We start from the raw sequence: 8,267 nt of genomic DNA on the forward strand, positions 1-8,267 counted from the left end.
TCAAACGAGCCATCTCACGACCGATGCCTAGCTCTCGTGCTATCTCTCTAACACTCACATGAGGATTTTGGAACACGATTTCCTTTGCCTTTTCAATGTTTTCGTCGGTGGTAGAGGTCGAAGGTCGTCCAGAACGCGGCATGTCTTCGACGGTCGTACGACCGTCCTGAAAGGCTTTGTACCACTCATAAACTTGAGTTTTCGATAAAACTGATTCCCCATAAGCCTTTTGTAGCATTCGCAACGATTCTGCACACGAAATTTCGTTCGAAACACAAAATTTGATGCAAACTCTTTGTTCAATATTTTTTTCCATTGTTTTTTTCGCAACGCACTACTGAGGTGAACTGGTTTCAACAGCTGCCGTAAACGAACTGTCTGACAGATCGCGCTCATTTTTGGCATAGTAATTGTGGTAATTGCTGCCAAACTACATAAACTTAAAATATCGAAAAATATACAGCGCGCGAATTTTAAATGAGAATTTCCGAAAGCTTTTCGGTCACAATGTAAGTTGAAGGACCGCAGAAATAAATACATAAGTTCATAATTTTTCTGGAGAAAAATAAAAATACGTCGATAATGATAAATTTAGTTTTATTAATTCTTCATTAAATTCTCTTTCACAATTCTATCACTATCAGCATTACTAATATTAGTTGTTGCCATACGAAAAATATTTTATTTTTAATGTAATGTTAAAATAATGTTGTACAAAGAAATATATACTAAAGTCTTTGTCAATTAAATAAATTAACATGACGTGTAATAAATTATTTAAAAAATTTTATTTTATTTATTTGGGATACCATAAAAATAAAATAATGCGATTTTACTAAAATATAATATAGAAAAATTTGTCTAATTGTGGTAGATTAGAAATATGTGGCGAGCACAAATATTAACCGCGGACTGCATGAGTACCATGGGCCGTGCTTTGGACAACCCCGATATAGATCATTAATCAGAATAGTTAAGAAAAATTTTCCATTTTCCATTATAACACCATCTCGGTTCAAAAATTTGAATTATTCAATAAATTAAATAATATATTATAATTAATTAATTTCTTTTTTAAATCAACGACTTGCGCACATTACAATAAAATTTGAGCCATTTTTAGTCTACAATTAACGAGTAAAAAGTTTTATAAATCAAAAAAGCATAATGAATTAACCCAAAATAATCACAATAATCCTCAAAGCTTGCAGTGGCGTGGTGACATAATTCCCAAACCATTAAAAATCTAAACCAAAATAATGAAACACACACCGGCTTTTTGGTTTGCAATAAAAATTATATTTTTATAAATAAAAATCCACTTCTAGATATTTACTAAAAAATGGCTCTTAAAGGTATTAGTCTCCTTTACGCTAAGCTAGATATGCTTGATAAGATGGATATGAATATAGGTATTTACACTTCAACTAGGACACAAGTATTAATCATTTTGATGCCCTTAAAGTTAAAAGGATGGACAACCTATACTTACTTTTTTTTAATTATAACTCTGGGTATAATTCCAGTAAAACCATTACATCTTTAAATCATAAAGTGAAAGTAGAATTCAATAATTCTACTTTCATAATCTCACCACTCTCATTGTAAGAACAATCTGGTAAATATTAAAGTCACCTCGTCCATAGTTCCGGAAGAAAACACAAAAAGTGACTGATTCCTCATCCTTTTCATAAAAGTAACTTCTGCATAATTCACTTTTTTATTATATGCGCTTAGCATTATAAAGTACAAAAGAGTAGGGAGCAGGATATTCGTATATTTAACTTTTAAACTTAAGAATAGTATTCAAGCAAAAAAAAACATTTATTCAATTTATATCGAAAAGATGTCACGACCATTACAACTGCTTTCCACAACTTCGATCCGATAATATTAATATTAAGGATGCACCATACTTGAAAAGGCAATTAAAACTGATAAAGACAACTGAGGTCTGAGTCATGCCAACAGTCGTAAGATCGCTATGAGGTTAAATTAATCAAATATGAATCGTTCATGAATTTGCAATATGCATTGATACGATTCCCAAACTTTGCATATACCATAGTACAATTAATTTTTATGAACTGTGCCGTCATCAACTGGACAAATTGAATTATTAGCTCAAGGAAAGCGTATTATAAGAAAAATGATACGATAAAAAATGATAAGAGATCTCATATCGAAGCTTTTAGAGTTTGGATGAATGTATATCATATTAACCATTTTCTACATAACTTGTAAGTTCAAAAAATTTCTTGGACGACAAAATTTTATTTCGAGCGAGGACTGCCAAAATCATTCGAATCATATTTTTGCCAATATGTATCACAAATTTTATGAATGTCGTATGATGCTCTGCTAAAAAAAAAAGTGAATTAATATAAATATAAATAAACACTATAAGAAATTCATTTATCCATTCCTTCAAAGCCAATAAAGCTACCATCCAAACAATCTAATATATCCCTATATATGTTATATATATAACATCTTCATTTAAATATTTACCATCCCGTTTACACAATATTTAAAATCAGTTAGATCTTCTGTGGAATAATTTCTAGGTATTTATCTTTATCAAGAATTAAAACTATTTAAAATCATTTAAGTTTTGAATCAAAACGTTCGCTAGTCTATTGTGTTATACTAAATGTGACCCCACTTATCTCAGATCTGGGCAACTTTCCATATTTTAGAAGAAAGTAGAATAATGAGCATTCATTATACTATGGAATTATACATTTATCGTTAGTCTTAATATGAACCTAAAAAAAATGCTTTGAAGGCTTTAGTAAATTTTTTAAATAAATGTTTCTTGGTACATTTGCGTCCCCTCTTACAGTGAATCACATATCATCACTATGTTTTTCCTATAGCAGTAACGATAATGGTTGGTTGCAGTGGCAGTCTATTAAACAACCTTTACTACCACATTCCTTGCAGGAATCATTATAGAAAAGTAAATACAAAATCCATCCCGTCGATATTAAATAATTTAACAGATCTTTTATCTTTACCGATGAAGAGTATGATAAAATCTCAAAGTTGTATCTTCCTAAAAACTTATTTCTTTTGAATGCTCAGTGAGCATTCACAGAGAAGATCTACTATGGTTTCTTTTTCCTGCAGCTCACAACTTTTGCAGTGACGATTATGAGAAATGCGTAGATCCTCTGCAGGGGTTCATGTACACAAATAACCAGAAAAAAGTGCAGTAAGCCTTGCAGTGTTCGCGCGATCTCTTCCGATGAGTACCCAGAATCTAGTTTTATTATAGGTGGGCCATGCTATCCTGAAACTTGCTCAGTAATGGGTTCATGCACACCAATGACCAGAACGAACTGCAGTAAGCCTTGCAGTATTGCAGTCTCTTTCGATGAGTTTCCAGGATCTAGTTTTATTATAGGTAGGCCATGCTATCCTGAAACTTGTTCAGTAATGATAATAATACCGATTATTATTTCCGAAAAAAAATTAACTGTGACAAGTATTTTTAACTAATATGTACCATAGTAATTCGTAAAAGAATTTGAAACAAAAAATATTACTCGACCGATCTGCCTATCATATCGTATATGATTCTAGTAGCACGGTACTGTGTTAGCGTTAATAACATCGGTGGAGCAGGAATATGTCAAAGCTTAAAAATCGACTTAGCTAATTTTAAGTTTATTCAGATCACCGGCAACAAAAAGTACCGGTTCCTTTAAGATTTAATAGATTAGATAATTTCAACCAATTTGAATGCCTTACAAATATAGTAAGGCAATTTTAAAAGGTTTTCATCTCAAAACAAAAATCAAAATGCTTCTACCAAAACCATCTAGCTATATTGCTCAATAACGGCATTCATAATATCTTTAATTACATATAAGCTGCAAACTTTTATTTTCAGTTGCTTGCCACAAAGGTTAATATATGGTGGGGAATATTTAACAGTAATGCACGTATTTGATCTGCAGTCTTCAACAAATAATCAAATAGAGCCTGGTTGGAGTCCACAATGGAGAAAAAGTAGTGGTTGACTATAAACTGCATAGAACGACAATTACCAAGGAAATGATCAATTACTTTAGTTAATTTAAAGCCTTTAATATGGAATTAAAATATTGAACCTCGCAGGAAAGAAGACTATGGACTAGCCTTGAAGCCTCCTCTCGGAAGGAAACCATTAGCAATAAAACAAGCAACCATTTTAAAGAATTTAAAGTATGAACACATAATGAAAAAACGGTGAGTTTTTTGTGAAAAGATTATGTATTATTTTTACTATATCATCAGTAATACCTTCAGCCACATTAATTATTACTCAAAATTACCGCACTTTCCTCAATGACTTAGCTAGGCATGTCAGGGTCCAACACATATGCTCAGCACTACGGTATCTGTGCTAACAGGTCACTGCATAATAGGGAGGCATGCTATGAGTCTTGGTCTACCCTATAGCGATTTTTGTCACGGCCGTGGCTTAGAAAATGAGGGACTAAGACAAATTCTTAGAACTATAAAGTTACCTTTATCTAATAGGGAAGTCGTTATCATTTCCGGCACTGGTCGTATACTGACTTTTTAGTCAGAACCAATGTTATTCCTGTGGTACCGCAATGGGCCATTATTTATGCTCAAGTGAGTTTTCATGGATATAAGGTCGCTACTCCAACCTACCTACTATCAGTAATAACAGTAATAAAGCTCACATATACTTCATAATTAACATTAACATCGCCAATGTGTATAACTTAAGTTTAACTCGTATAAGATACAATAGCTACAATTATCTTCTATTTCCAATCTAAGAGGATGAGTATAATATGTGAGTAATCGATTTTGTACCTTTAGTTTAAAGTCACTAGATTTGATTTGAGAAACAGAACTTTAATAAAAATCAAAGTTTTGCTAACAAATTAATTCCTGGTTAAGCTTTGATACGCTATGTGATGAAATCAATTTGTGTTTTCGTATTTTGGTTAACGCTTTAAAATGGTTTATATGAAGTAAAACTTCGTTTAGCTCACAACAACAACTTTTGTAATATAAAAGGCATTACAATTTTTACTATTACTGCACTTAGTTACAAGCTCTTTGCCACTCAGGCAACTCGTCATCGCATACTCGTAGCTCGTAGCTCGTAGCTACTTTTTGCAATTCCCATAGGGTACAAAAGTAACTCCAGTTCTGTTCCACCATTCGTCATGTTCACAACCATTTTCACAGTAAATTTTTCTATATTTATTTTCGGAGTTTTATTTTCTCAATGATTTTTATTTTTCAATTTTTTTTTTGTGTTTTGTCCATTTTCTCATTGCTACTTAAATGAACTTAGATCCAAACAAAAACAACAAACAAAAATGATTTTAGCACCTATAAAATTAAATTTAACCCAATGTTAATTAAATTTTCCAGTTTTCACCAAAGTTTGTTAAAAATTCTATTTCGTATTTACAAGCTTAGTTAAACGAAAAAAATAAATTCAAATGAAACAAAATATACTTCTGCCACCAAAGTGGAAGCTCGCTTTTGTTCCAGTACGAGTACACCAATAACGTCGCTGAAAACAATTTAAATAATATTAAATGGGAATTTATGTAGTCAAACACGGGTCCGCGAGACAAAGTGGCAGTTCGGTGAACAAACTCAGCTCACATTTGCAGCCGAGGAATTCAGACATTCTTTAAATTCTGTCAAAACCCAGTACCAACAATTATAAATTTGTTACAATATATAAAATATGTACACCTCATAATAATGATGCAATGTGAGACTGATTACTTCTTGAGACAACAGTGCATAATGTATACTGTCAAAATTCTTATTAAAAAATCTATCAGTCTTGCAATTAAGTAGCCTAATCACGGAAAATTGAGAAACTACCAAAATATTATATTCAATTAAAATGTCTCATTATCACTTATTAATTAACAGATATTTTCATTATAATAAGTGGTATTAGTAAATCAGTGACTTAAATGACCAAAAAGTCATTAAAGTTAAGTTAAAGTTACTATATTAGGATTTTTATCTCTAATGCACTTTATAGAAAGAACTAGTAATAAATATCATCAATCAAGATTTTATAGATTAAGGCTCATAGATGTGTTTTTTTGAAGTTGATTTTTGGAACCGCAAAATATATAACTCCCTATTATGCCGACCAATTGTTTCAATATTAATGAAACTGATATTAATGAAACTAATTGATATAATATAATTTATAAAGCTCCGAGAAGACTTTTCAAGGTTCCACGGTACATTAGGACGAATGACATCGTCATGGACCTCAAGATTGATACGATCAAAAAATATATAAAGAATAGAGCCGTGAAATTATTTACGAAAACTGACAGACTTACCAACACCGCGTTACCGAATCTCAGAATGTTTACAGGCTCCTCGGGGAGGTATGCAGATCTGTGGTCAATTATTGCTTAGTCTGATGAAGTGTTAAAGAATCCGGTGAAGGCGTAGAGAGGTGTTTTGAAGAACCCCGCAGTTAATAAAAATGGTAAAAATGTAAAGCTAAATTATTTTATCAGCCTGTTTAAGTTACTGAAATTTAGTTACTGAAATCTATCCAAATCTACATGCATAAGCACTGTCATACGACCAAACACTAAAAGAAAAAGTTCAAAATTATAATCTTAAAATCTATCTCGGTAGTTGATAAAAGAGATTATATATATATGATATTCACTTATATATAATATTAATATCTGATATTAAATTTTTAAAATATATTTCAGTTATTTAAATTTATGTACACTAACACAAACACTCACTTTACTGTGGCTACATATCTGACATATAAATGTAGTTAAGTATTGGATTAAAATTTGTTTTCTTAAAATATTTCATTTATATGAACAAAGATTCTTTTTAAACATAACTGGTCCATTGATGAATAGCATCCTCTTCTTAATGCATTTTCATCAGACCTTACTAACGATTTCAAGGTGCTATCCGAGGCGCAAGTGCTTTCAATTTACTTGTCATAACGATGGTTTTATTGGCGTTTTTACATTATAATGTTGACAGCATAATAAAATAATTGTTGACTCCATCTGAAAGCAAACTGAGTCTAAGTGTTCAAAGGCGACTGAATATGGAAACGGCTTTCAAGCAGCAAGTAAATTCATATTTTATTGATATTATGCACTTCTCATGTAGGATTACTTTCAAAATCACACTTACAAGAATTCGAATGAAATATTTTTAGTACATCGAAAGAGTCAGATCGGTGCCATGACATAGTGGAACATTCTACAAGATGCAGTTCAGCGTGCGGGGGAAGTAAGTCTGTAGTAACGAAATAAATGCATTTTTTACTTGTTTGAGATTGTTATTAGTATGTATTGAGAATATCTATGAGTTTATTGTTGGCTTGCCAAACAAAACGAAAGATCAAAAGACTTGTGCGGCGGCGGTCATAAGAAGCTTCGGCCATATAATTCACCCTCATTTCATAATAAATTGCTCTCAATTGATCACGACAATCGACATCGATGAAAAGTCATGCCAAAGTTGAACAAGACAGTGTAAATACGTTCAGGTCAGTACAGTATTAAGCTAAGAAATTAGGACAGACGATCTTTAGAGTAAAAAACATTCTATTAGAGAAGAAATATTTTGTTTCTAATTTAATATGGAAACTCTGTGAAATCGTTATATAGTACAAAGTAATACAAATTTTACACCAGTCTATATGTAATTGTTATTAATTTTAATTAATTAGTTATAAAGCAATTGAATGAAATAGTTAATATTGAGTTAATTTCAATAATATGTTGATGATAAAAATATTTCCAAATGAAAATATTTTAAGTACATAATGTACTTTACTTGTTATTATCTTGAGGCTAGTTGAGACAGAGTGCACCTGAGCACTTTTACTCTCTATTAACTGCGAGGTTTCTTCAAAACCCCCCTTTGCGTCTTGACTAGATTATTGTTTATCACTTTATCATACTAACCAATAATTGACCTCAGAACTGCATACCTCTCTGCGGTGTTGGTAAGTCTGTCAGTTTTCGCAAATAATTTCAGGGCTCTATTCTTTATGTATTTTTTGATGTGATCAATCTTGATGTCCCTGAGGACGTCATTCGTCCTAATGTACCATGGTACCTTGAAAAGTCTACTCAGAGCCTGGCTTTGTGCAATTTCTAGCTGGTGAATAGTAGTGTTTGAAACTTTGCTAAACGCTACACAACCATATAGAAGTGACGGACGAATTATTTGGTTATATATCAGTTTCCTGTTCTTAGCAT

The sequence above is a fragment of the Teleopsis dalmanni genome, chromosome 1 (genome assembly GCF_002237135.1).
Source record: "Teleopsis dalmanni isolate 2A chromosome 1, ASM223713v2, whole genome shotgun sequence".
Classification (NCBI taxonomy): Eukaryota; Metazoa; Arthropoda; class Insecta; order Diptera; family Diopsidae; genus Teleopsis; species Teleopsis dalmanni.